Here is a 13,172-nt window from a genome sequence, read left to right on the forward strand (position 1 = left end):
AGCAAAGCACATGTTCCTAAAGGTCGAATGTTCTTTAAGTACTAATTCTCCGGATCGGGCATCCGTCATTGGGTCGCGATGTACATCTGGGTTTTATGTGTTTAAGTATAATGCGCCTCGCTATTGAATTGACTTGGAATAAAATATAACTCCATTTCCGTGCAAGAGCGTCCTTGGCAGCCGTGACGTCATCAACAATCCCGGTATCCGATCGCTCAGTTGATTTCATTCACTCGTTGCGTTTGACAGCTGCGTTGACACTCAGGGCTCATTCGGCCGCAGGGTAACTCGGGTAAAGGTGGAGTCATCGCAATGACTTTTACACTGGCACTGGAGATTCGCTGCGGTCAGCGCTGTGGCAGAGCTACCTTCTTGTAGATTGCAGTGGGGAAAAATATTGCATAGATTCTGCCCCAGCCCGACTATGCCAATCCCCAGAGCCATGATACAGCCCGTATACCGCTCTACTTCTGTTAACCAAGGGTCATCCAGACACATTTCCATCATTTTGTTATCATCTGCATCCAGCACGTCCGCTGTAGACATAACCACGCAGCACTGGGCGAGAAAACAATCTCTTCAGATCTGAGTGTGTATGTGCCTGCAGTTTTAGCCACTGCTGAGGTAGGAAAAAAACAAAGCTGTTGGCTATCTGTACAAAATACACCTACTCATAATTATAAAAAAAACCTTCTACAAGGACCCTTCAGTTTATTTTCTATTTGAAATAATCAAACTCCTCCTTGTAGTTTATCCCCTTCCCCGCAGACCATGAAACGATCTGGTGAATTTTGATCTGCCATCCCTCAGTTTTTCCAACATCCTTCCCATGGTATGGCAATCAGGATTGCAATCATTGCTCTCCGTCTGCTGTAACCAGTGCTTTGTATAGTTGTTAGGCCGAGCCGCAATTCTTCCACTCAAAGCCTTGGTGTACAATGCAAGTATAACATTACTAAACATTACTAAAGTCAATCCAAACTCTATCTACCTTTCGCTTCGTTAAGTCGTCAGATTATTCCTTTAAAAGCACAGTTAAATTTGTGAGACAAGATTTCCCCGGCAAAAGACCACGCCTTTGCACGAATAACGGCACAACGAAATCGAGTTCGCTGGATTTATAGTTCTGTGCCTTCGTATCTAAGTCACTCCAACGTCTCGTCCAAATCAGGCCCATGATCCCAGAGTTCAGCGTTGTTTCAGTCATGCCCGCACGGCAATCCCTCCACCGCGGACGTCCATCCTTCAGCTACCTGAGGTGAAATGTCCGCAGTACCATCCGTCAGCTCCGTAGCCTGTCTATCCCTTCCACTTCTGAGCATTCTCTCAGTGGTAATTGAGCGAGATACGCATCCCGTCAAAAACTCATCCACAAGAATGCTCCAAGCCATATGGTAATAGACACGTAACTGAAAGCGTTGCAGGAGAACGAAACGGGGCAAATAGAGCATAGCCTCCTGGGTAATAACTGGGGTATAGCGATCACACTGTGAAAATACGCGGAAATCCGAGTGGGCATATGAAATAGAAGCAAAAGCTATTCCTTAATGAGACATTATCACGGCTAATATTTCCCCACGAAGACGTTCTTGTTTTGTTCCAAAATCTAATCCCGTTGACTGTATATTAAGAAATGGCTATTAGGAAGTATTTCAAAGACAGAGACCCCACGGAACTTCGGGTAAAAATTTACTAACATTCACTACATTCCTCAAAGGATATTCTGTCACAATGGGGGGGGGGGCGGAGGTGGTGAATGGACCCAAATGCAAGACACAGACACTGAAGTACAAAGACCAGAGGAACAGGACTTGACGAGAGTAGGGACGTGACAGATAACAGGCAAGGAGCAGGGGTAAGAACGCAGGCTTGGGCTTGGACCCCGAGCCAGAGACTGGGCAAGGACCGAGAACCTGGGTTTTCCCTCCGGTTCGGGCCCCAGATCTAGGCAAGGACATGACATGACTGTAGGACTGGAGGCTGGGGTCTAGAGGCTTGAGATTAGAGACAGGCTCGGGGTCTTCAGGCTTGAGCTTGGAAACAGGCTTGGGGTCTGGAGTCTTGAGGCTAGGGTACTTCGAGGCTTGGGGATGGACTCCGAGCCAGAGACTGGGAAAGGACCCAGTGATACTTCACTCGGGCTCGGACTCCAGAAGTAGGCGAGGACAAGACGAGGATACAGGACTGGACATGGCTTGGGTGTGGAACTCCTGGGTAGGGCGAGACACAGTGACAGGGAAAAGCACATGGACAGGACTCGGATAGGACTGTACTAGGCATGGACTGGACGAGGGCCTTCAGGAGCACGGAACCTTGGACAAGGAGCACGGAACACAGAGCCGGGACCCTTCCGTGGGAACAGGACGTAGAGTCGGGACTCACATACTTAACACAGAGCCGGGACTCCTCCTTGGGAACAGAACGTAGGACCGGGACTCATACAGAGAACACAGGCAGAGGGGTCAGGCGAGGTATTCAGACAGAAAGTCAGGCGAGGTATCCAGGCAGAGAGTCGGGCGAGGTATCCAGGCAGAGGGTCAGGCGAGGTATCCAGAGAGTCAGGCGAGGTATCCAGGCAGAGGGTCAGGCGAGGGGAACAAAGACAAGGAGGGGAACAGAACAGTGCAGCAGGGAATCCCTGGTTTGCAGAGGTATTTATGTCTCAGCCTCAAAACGAGAAACATGTGTCCACAACAGAAACTGGGGAAAACCAGAAACCCCGGAACAAGGAAGCATGCACCGGACCGTGAACCGAAGCACGGACATTACGGACCGGACTATGACATATTCTTCCCGTCACAGTTCCAAATTAACCCGTTTCTTAACTCCTAACCTGGAGACAATTACCTCTGTGTCCTCTCTAATGCATCCTGTCCGTAGCGTGTAAGTTTGGTTCAGTTCATTTCTGTTTCGTGTATTCACTCCATGGATCTCTTCAGCTCCGCCCTCCTGCATCTATTCTACTCTGTCATCCTCCTCCTTTGGAGCTTCATCACATTCTTACTGTTTCCATGTCTCCGTCGTACTTTTCCACGTTGGAAGATTCTCCACACCGTTACTCTGAAGTTCCGTCTCTCGTTTGAAGTCTTCTCTGCCAATATAGGGAAAATCCTTTCTGTATTTCCATTATTTCCTCTGCATATTCTCCCCACAACTCTCCCCAGTTCACCACGGTGCGATTTGGCTGGTCTGCATGCTCTTCAATATCTATTAGTCAGTAAGATTCTACCAACCTTCACAAATCTTTTTTTTTTCTCTCCAACTCCACGTCTTTCAGCATTTTGAAGAGACCATTCTTCACCTGATTTTCCCTCGCCACCATTATATCCTGGTCCTGGATGTGACACATCCACTGTGATCCAGGGACTTGCAGCTTAGCAAAACACCGGGCTAAGTGCTGGGGAAATTCTAGGCAGTCTCTGGAGCAGGTCTCTCTGCTGTGGGCCGAAGGGCCTGTAATGTGCTGTAAATATCTATGTTCGATGTTCTATGTTCATACAGATTTTCTCTCCATTCAGAGAAAACAGAAATGGAGTGGAACATCTGTTAATTTTGTGTTCTTCATTGAACGTTCAAAGACACGTCGCCTGTGCTTTGCGAAAAAGACAGACGGATGAGTAACCGCTCCTGCTTATCGTTGACTTTCTTTTTCCTGCCACTTTAATTCCTCATTCCTCTAACTCGTGATCTTTGTGTGTCTGGCCACATGCACTAGTATATAGATGAAACACCCTGGTTTCCTTGGCTGCGTAGGTCTAAGGACGGCACTCTCAATTCCCGCCAAACTCGTGAGATTGAGACGGTTCAATCCCACCTCAAACCCCGGGATGTGTGCATGCTGCGTAATTTGCTATTCTACTACAAAGAACAGACTCTACACTGCATACGATTAAAACAACTATATTTCTGAACCTTAACTTATTTAAAAGGTTAGTAAAGAATAACAAAAAGAAAAGCCCAATCCAAATCAAACAGTCAAATGGACACAAAAGTTGGAGCTCATCTGGCACTCTCTGTCACTCCGGCGCTGGGTCCTCGGTCAAGGTGAAAGCCCACACCACCTTCTGAACGTCGCTCGCAATCCATCTCGAACAAACGGGTCTCCCACCGGACCCTATGCTACGGCCGGCCTCCCCAACTTCTTCTCTCCCAGTCTCCCGCCGAACAAGAACCCAAGCCCAACCTTGGTGTCCCTCACCAGAGAAACATCCCCTTAATTCAACCATCCTAATTGGATGGCACACGTGCTTTTGTTCAACCATAAGCCAAAGAAGCTGAAAGCAAGCTGTTTATACAGAACTGCCAATACAAAACACGTACAGCATAACAGTAAAAGTAGGAAGCAGGACATTACACTCTCCCCACACCAAAATATTCATGTCCTCATGACTTGGAAATAATTGGTCCTCTCATACTATTAACACTGCTTTCAATAGAATTTCGTGATGTCATCAACTCCCATCTATTTGTAAACTGCAGTGACATATCTCACTAGGAGGATAGTCTTAGCAGTCTGTTCCTCTGGTGCTACATAGGCAAGCTTGTCTGGGGGTTTCCTGATTCTTTGAGACCTCCAAATCCCATCTACTTCTTCAGTTTCAAACACTCCTTGGGATACCTCTGGTGTACACGACGAGGCTTCCCCCGGTCTATCACTCGTGCCTTCCTATAACCAGGATTCCTCTGCTCAGCTTCATCCCCAGTTACTCTGGAGCCTAGACCCGCTTCCTGGTCTCACAGCAAGCCTGCCCGAGCACTGCTAATCCCCCACACTGACCCGGCCCCCCACCACGCCCAGGTCACCTACCTCAGCGAGAGATAAGTTGGAAATCTCTTGCTCAATTGTTGGGGTGTTGGTGAAAGACAGCATATACGACAACCCCTTTTCCTCATCTTCCGAGTCCATCAGTCTCTCCACGTTGCTTCAGAGTCCTCTTACTAGGTGTAGGGTCCAGGTCAGTCTCTGGGTTAACACGCACCTCTTGTCCCAGATGGAGAATCCTGACAGGCCCATTCCCATCCTCTTGTATCACCCAGAAAACTGGTACGTTTGGCATTTGACTCTCTATTACATAGGACGTAGCCGCCCAGCGGTCAGCCAACATACGCTTCCCTGGTAGCCCCAAATTCATTATGAGTACTCGGTTTCCAGGCATGCGTTAGGAGAAATTAAGTCTTTAGTCATACCTCCCCTTATTTCCTTGATTATCAGTTAATTCATAGCCTTTTTCAGCTCCCTTATCATATCGGACTCATACTTCAGATAAGTCTTCTGTGGTAGATCTTCCTCACCAGTCTCAACACGGAGATCGACGGGCAAACTCTCCTCGTGCCCAGACATCCGGTAATATGGCGAGTACCCGGTCTCTTCATTTCGGGTGCAGTTGTCGATGTGGATCAGATGCCCAATATGTTGACTCCACTTGTTCTTTTTGCTGATCTCCAAGGTTCCGAGCGTATCTCGCAAGGTCCGATTAAACCTATAGGGCCGGGTGATAGAGCGTAGTTCTCGATTCCAAGCATGCTCAGTAACTCATGTATAAGCCTACTCTCGAAATCTCGTCCCTGATCACTATTTATCCGCCTGGGGAGGTCTTAAGAAATGAAATACTTCTCCCATAACACCTTGGCCACCGTGGACGTACCCTGATCCTTGGTATGGAAGGCTTTCACATATCTGGTGCATTGATCCGTAATGACCAAGACTTTCGCCATGTTGCTGGCACCTGGCTCTATTGACAGGACATCCATACACACGAGGTCAACGGTCCCCGCACTCTTCGAGTGGGACAACAGGACGAACCTCGTAGGCACCATCTCCCTCCCTATACATCTAATGCACGACTTGCAATACTCCTCAATCTCCGGCGTCATTCGGGGCCACTGGAATCGATCACTGAGCAATCCAAAGGTCCTTAATCCCCCAAATAGCCAGAATCACCTTGAAGCGGCTTTAACACAATCCGCTGATACTTCTGAGGCAGAGCCAGCTGAGAGTGCTGAGGCCGGTCCAGAGCCGACGTGACCCTGTATTGGATCTGGTTTCTCCACTCCAGTCCGGGCCATTCACTCGGTAGTAGAGACACAGCAGAATGTTTCATCTTGTCTGTTTGGGTCATGTCCGCTTTCGCAACCGCTGACTAAATGGGACCAATGCCCAGGTCATCTCGTTCAGTGGCCGCCACTTCCCCAGGGCTGAGCTCTGGCAAACGCTTTCTCCTCAGAGCAGTCAGGTTACCGTGAGCTTGTGGAACGGCGCCATCAGAAGCTCCCGAATGATCTTCCATTTCAATCCATCCTGCCCTTACCTTTCCTCTGCCTTCCCGGTGATTGAAAACCAGCACATGGCCTTGACTTCAGGGGTAGGGACGCTCTCCCACTCTCCCTCCCTGTCCAGCCCTTCTTGCGCATGCCCGGAAAATGCATCGGCAACAGTGTTCCCACTTCCCGGCCGGTACTTCCGGCTGAAATCATAGACAAACAACGCCGTCAACCATCGGAGGCCTGTGGCATCCAATTTCTCCGAGGTCAGAATATAAATTAGGGGATTGTTTTCCGTCTTCACCTCAAACTTGGTACCATATAGATAATCACAGCTTATCCACCACGGCCCGTTTCAATGCCAGAAACTCCAAACTGTAGGTGGGATAGTTTTACTCAGAGGGTGACAGACTCCGGGTGACAAACGCGACAGGACTCAACCCTGTGCCCTAACCATGAAACAGAACATCGTCTAAGCCCGAAACGTTGGCTGTTCGTTTGTCCGGATGCTGCCGACCTGCTGAGTTCCTCCAGCGTGCTGTGCGTGTTGCTATAAAAACGTACTGTTGGTGGGGTGGGGGTTGTTAGTTTTGGAGGGGTGGCTTAGTGATTGGAGGTGTTGATCAGGCTTACTGCTTGAGGAAAGTAACTGGTTTTGAGTCTGGTGCTCCTGCTGTGGATGCTACGCAGCTTTCTCCCTCATGGGAGAGGGGCAAACAGACCACAGGCAGGATTAGTGGGATCCTGATGCTGCTGGCCCTTTTCCGGAGCCTTTCTGTATATACGTCCCTGATGGAAGGTAGGCTGGGGGTGCTGGTGATGCGTTGGGCAGTTTTGATGACCCGTTGTTCTAATGTTCTAGTGTTGGCCTGCCCTCTGCAGCACAACTGTAGAAGGACGGGAGTGTAGATGTGAGTACAGGTTAGACAACGTCTGTGGAAAGGGGAGAAAGGGGAGATGCTACGAGTCTATGACTTCAAATACAAGTTTGAAAACCATGCTGATTGCAGGTCGGGGGCTGAAGAGGAAAGAGGAGACCGAGTAATTTCAGTAGCAGGTGGTACAAGATTTCAACTGTCACCGGATCTGCTTAGAACACAGAACGGCACAAAAATAGGATCCTCAGCCCACAACTTTATATTTTTATTTTGACTGAATCAAGTAACGATTACTCTGTTACTCGCAAAGGAATACGGGCCCACCATATTTCGACATCAGGCCCTCCTCTCAACAACGGAAGTGCAATGGGTTTTCCAACAATTAACTTTAAATAGCACCGGAGTTCAGTTGTGACACAATCTACGAATGTGGGCTCGTTGGTCCAGTTGTGTGGTTCTTGTTTCCAGTGAGAAAGCATATGCAAGAGATCTCCGGTTCAAATCTCGCACGAACCCCTTTACAGGATATTATCAACATTCGCTCCATGATTTTTGCATCGACGCACAGGATAATTCGCTATTTCAACAAAGACACGGAAGAAGCAAATGAAAATGTATTTCAATGCAGATAAACTTGAGGTCGCGCACTTCTGAATGTCAAACCAGCGGAATATTTATACATTGGATGTTAGATTACCAGGGAGTGGAAGGGCATAGTTCGTTGAAAGCCGTGTCATACGCAGAGAGACTGTGGGAAAGCTGTTCCGCAACTCTGGCCTTCAGCGGTTAGAGCATTGCGTGTAGGAGTTGGGAGATTGTGTTGATGTTACAGTCTATTATAGAAAGACGTGTAAAATGGAAAGAGCACAGTAACTATATGGAAAACGATGGGTTTGTTTGTTGATGAGCGCTGTAGACATTGCTGTGGAAGAACAACAAACTGGCAAGCGAACTTATATAACCTAACCTCTTCCCTCTTTCTGACCAGGGCAGAAGTGGCTCGACATTTCATGGAATTTCAAACCGGCGCGGACCGAAATTGGATTACAAACCTGAAACAAATGACATCGTTCACTTCGGTCACAAGGTGGTGTTCTACTTCGAGGCTACGGTTGTGATCATTAATTATATGCCGACTCTGTGAAGGATACCAGTAATATCTGACAACGTAACGAGCCAACACCCTCAGGCTATATTCTCGTGAAAGTAGCTAACTCAGTCCAGCTTGCCTGTGCAAGGAAATGTGCAAACTCTTTATGAAACGTGTCATTCCTCGTGACGCCGCACTTTACTCCATTCTGTAGATACTGAACCATTTCCGCAACGACCAAGGACTGATTACTCACAGTCACTCACATCGGGTAGTCCAGAGGAACAGCCAATGCGTTGATTGGACTGCTAAACAATGACTGGGACGGGTAGCACTGAGGTGGATGTGACTTTCCATGCTAACCAGACTGCACTCGGAACTTGAAGGAACACATGATTTTCGTGCACTGTGCAGGGAACCTCATGCCTAATGGAGCCGGTAGGCGTACAAGCATCAGATAGATATGCTGGTTGGGTGGAATCGCAGCAACAATTTTGCAATCAATGTCAGTAAGACAAAGGAATTGATTGTGTACTCCAGGAAAATATGTCAGATGAACAAACACCAATCCTTATTGAGGGTTCAGTAGGTTGAACACTTTCAGGTTCCTGTGCCTCAACATCCCAAAGGATCCATACTGGTTCCAAGATGTTGACGTAGTCACGGAACAGTTGCGATAAGTGCTCATTGACGAGATTTAGTGCCGGCAAGTTATTCAATTAATTTCTATGGACCTATGTGGAGAACTTTATGAGTGGTTGCTTCACAGGCTGCTGTGGGGCGGATATCCAATGCAGAGCATCGAAAGAGGCTGCTGAGTGGTATAGCCGTCGTCACTTCAACCACGGGCACACGCTTCGCCACCATCGAGGATATGATGCTCAGAGTACGATGCCAAGAGCAGGCTGAGTGCATCATTCAGGACCTAGAGACTAAACTGCTCAGACACGTCTCAACACATTAACACTAAAGATTCCGTTTTACATATCCATTTAATTTGTTGTATTGTAACTTATAGTGATATATAGAAAATAAATCAAGTTCTTAGAGAGAGGTACTATAGGATCAGAGGAAGGGAGTTATATACAGTCCTCCAGCAGTAGACTGTGAGTACAAATAACAACGGGAGATACACGGACATGTGAAAACGGCAGTATTGCCATGGTCATTGTAGCATTTCAATATGAAGATAGTTTGGGAAAGTCCAGTTGGCGCTGGATCATCAGAGAGGGAATTTGGACAAAGCCTACTAGATGGCTTCTTCGAAAACGCTTTGGTTGAGCCCATTAGGAAAAAAAAACAATTGTGAATTGCGGGTTGTGTTGTGATTTGTCTAGGAAGTTTAAAATACTGGAATGCTTCAGAGGCAGTGTTTATGATATGATCGAATTCACTCTGTAGTTTGAGAGCGAGAAGCTAAAATCACACATATGAGGATTAAGTGCAATAAGTAGAACAGCAGAGGCAGGAGAGAGGAAAACAAAAAGGTTCAAAAGGTTAGTTTTATTGTCAAAGTCTGCATGTACAATACAACTCTAATAGTTGTCTACTCCAGATAGCTGTTAAATAGAGAGACCATGGGTGTAGATGTAAGGTCAGACATCAACCCCGGCCAGAAAAAAAGAAAATAAACAAATCTCGCAGACCCCAAAAAACCTCCTCCTCTGCAGCAAAATAAATACCGAAAGTAATAGTCCCCGATCACGTCACTCGCAAAAATAAAATCACTGACGATAACTGTCCTCGACGCTTTCACTCGCAAAAGCGAACAGCGACCAAAGTCTGGAGATGGCCAAGTGGATTGGAGACGAGAGAACGGCAGATCCACAATGACTGGTGTTCCTGGGGGCAATTGCGATACATCTCAAATAAGAATAAGTGTTCGAAAGGGAGGATGAGGCAACCGTGGCCGAAAATGGAAAGTAAAGTTAGCATAAAGGCAAAAGTGAGGGCTCATAATACAGCAAGCAGTAGTGGGAAGCTGGAGGTTTGAGACACTTTTAAAAACCAATGGAAAGAAATTAAAAAATGATAGAAAATAATAGAGATGAAAATACAAATTTTTCAGACATATGAATAAACGGGAGGCGAGAGTAGATATCAGAAGGCTGGAAAATGAGGCGGGAGAAGTAGTAATGGGTGAAAAATAAAAGATGGGCGAACTGAATGAATATTTTGTGTCAGTCTGCGCTGTGGAAGATAACAGCATAATGGCACCAATAAACGTATGGGAGAGGACATAAGTGAGAGTAGATGCTAAGACAACGGAGAAGGTGCTGGTGAAGCTAATAGTACTGAAGATAGATGTCACCTGGACCTGAGGACTACACCCCAGGGTTCTGAAAGAGGTAGCTGAAGAGATTCTGGAGGCATTAGTAGTACCCCTTCAAGTATCACTACATTCCGGAATGGTTCCCGATGACTGGAAAATTGTAATTGTCACCCACTCTGAAAGAAGGGAGGGAAGCTAAAGACTGGAAATAATATGCTGGGTAGCCTGACTTCAACCTGTTCCAAGATTCAAGGGACTGTTGAGGAGAATGGGCGAAGATTTGTCAATAGATCATCGTGTAGTACGGTGATGCTCCTTGGAAAAAAGATAACAAACGTCTCTATGTGAAGATAGTTTTCCGAAACCAGAGGTACAAGGAGACCTTGTGCAGTATTCTCTACTTGCCTACTTCAAGGCTTAGTCATAGATAAAGGAATTTTAACATGCAATTTTAACATTCAGTTCAGGAGTAGAATATAAAAGCAACAATGCAATGTTGACAGATATAAAACGTTGGTCAGAAGACACTCGGAGGGTCCAGAGGAGGTTCACTGGAAAGACACCGGGAACGCATGGGTTATCGTGTTCAAACGAGGGGAGTCTGATAGTTCCGTGCCTGTGCTCACTGCAGGGGCATCTCATTGAAATTTATGAAATATTGAAATCCCTATTTAAAGTAGTACGGAGGGTCTTTCCTATAGTGTGGCAGTCTAGGATTAGAGAGCGGGGCCTCAGAATAGAAAGATAATAGTTTAGAACAGGGATGAGGCAGAATATATTTATCCAAAGGGTGGCGCATCTGAGGAATTAGATGTCACAGACGGCTATGGAAGCCAAGTCATTGGGTGTATTTGAAGCAGTGGTTGATAATTTCTTGTTTGTTAAGGACGTCAATGTCCTTGCCCAGTAGAATGGGGTTGAGGGGATCATAAATCAGCGCTGCTACATTGGCGAAACAGACTCAATGGGGCGAATTCCTGTTCCTGTCCCTTTTTTTTTATGGACCTATGGATCTTATATTATTATTCTATATGTGTTACACGGTACAGCTGCCATAAAACAACAAAAATACATATATCCGTCATTATAACTCTGATTCTAATCCTGACCTTTATCCCCAGCAGTGGAAATCTCCTTCATTGACGATACTGACGCCAGTGTTATCCCTCTACACTCACGTTCTGACCTACCTGTCCTGAAACAAATTCCCAAATTGTCCAATCATACTATTTGTATTGGAATGGTGATTTATCATTTCCATCACTGAAAATAAATCACTTCAGGTGCAATGCTACGGTGAGTGATTAACATAGATGGAGCTGCGATGGCCGAGTGGTTAAGGCGTTGGACTTGAAATCCAATGGGGATTCCCCGCGCAGGTTCGAGCCCTGCTCGCAGCGGTCACACTACAGGCACGAGGGACCAGAACTCCAACTGCCTGTCAATAACTCCCTGGCTGCTGTCTGAACGCTACATTCTCTGCCAAACCCAGGCTGCAAATGTTAAGATTCTTACACTCTTCAATACTCTTCCATTCTCAGTGCCCAGAGTTCATTTTCACTCCGACTCTGATCAATCTCGGTGAGGAAGCTTAAACAACCCTTTCTCGCGGAGTTTACTTAGCGACGACATTGTTATTGTGCAACCGAGTATCTAAGAATAGATTTCGGGTAGAAACAGAGCGATTGATGTCGGCGAGTTCTACAGCTGTATGGATACAGAGCGCCCCACTTCGTTCACCAACCTACTTCCTTCAGCTAGACTGGGGACGATTTATCGCACTGAGCAGAATTCCTGCATCCAAATCAGCAGTAACTCTGGAATTTTAAGAATTAATGGCACCAATTTAAAGTTAATTGTCTTTATAATTGAAGAAACTCGGAGAAGTAACATCAATAAGTATAACGTAGCGCCCTCTCTTGCTCCTTCTGTTGGAAGATCATGTGTAAACGCATGAACTATTTCCCTCCTCCGTCCGAACGGTGACAATACTTACGAGCCCTCCAGCTTCCGACTTTAAATGAAGGGACGGAAAGAACCATTTCGTTTTCTCGCTGGGGTGAAATATTCTGATGGTCAAGAAAACACTATGAGGAAAACGATGGTCCAAAGTGAAAATGAAATTGTTAAATTGCAGTGTAACTCTCTCTCTTCCACTGCCTTTCAAACTCCCCCGCTTATCTCTCTTGCCCTGTCTACGATGCGACTCTCTCCCCTGTTTTACTTCCATGTCTCACTCTTTCCCTATCCGTCTCTGTAACATACACAAACTCACACACATTCTCTCTCTCCTCTCTCCTCTCTCTCTCTCTCTCTCTCCCCCCTTTCTTCTCTGCACATACTTCTTTCCTCCTCAGTCCCACACTCTCCTCTCAAGGCTGAAGCAAGCGTTCAGCAATCAATATTCGATGTTTGTGCTCAGTGAAAGGACTGCGTATTTGGGGTGGGAAGTTTATAGATATTCCTTTACGACACAGCTGGGATGGAGTATAGGGTAGGAGACGTGAACTGGTGCGGCAACGTAGGGGCGAACAGGTAACAAGACATGAAGGAGTAGCGATTTTCCAATAAATCTGTTCCAGGAACTTTGGTTCAGTGCTCTGTTAAGATAGGACCACCATGTGAATTTTAGCTGAAAAAGTATTGAAGTTTGAACCAATAAAATATTTAC

At 46.5% G+C, this 13,172-nt stretch overlaps 1 non-coding gene across 1 annotated transcript; it reads left to right on the forward strand.

The window, feature by feature from the left end:
- Positions 1-11,819: 11,819 nt before the first annotated feature.
- On the forward strand, positions 11,820-11,901 carry trnas-uga (transfer RNA serine (anticodon UGA)). Its single transcript has one exon. It is a non-coding gene; the product is annotated as a tRNA-Ser (tRNA).
- Positions 11,902-13,172: the final 1,271 nt, after the last annotated feature.

The sequence above is a fragment of the Mobula birostris genome, chromosome 13, assembly GCF_030028105.1.
Source record: "Mobula birostris isolate sMobBir1 chromosome 13, sMobBir1.hap1, whole genome shotgun sequence".
In the NCBI taxonomy this organism is placed as follows: Eukaryota; Metazoa; Chordata; class Chondrichthyes; order Myliobatiformes; family Myliobatidae; genus Mobula; species Mobula birostris.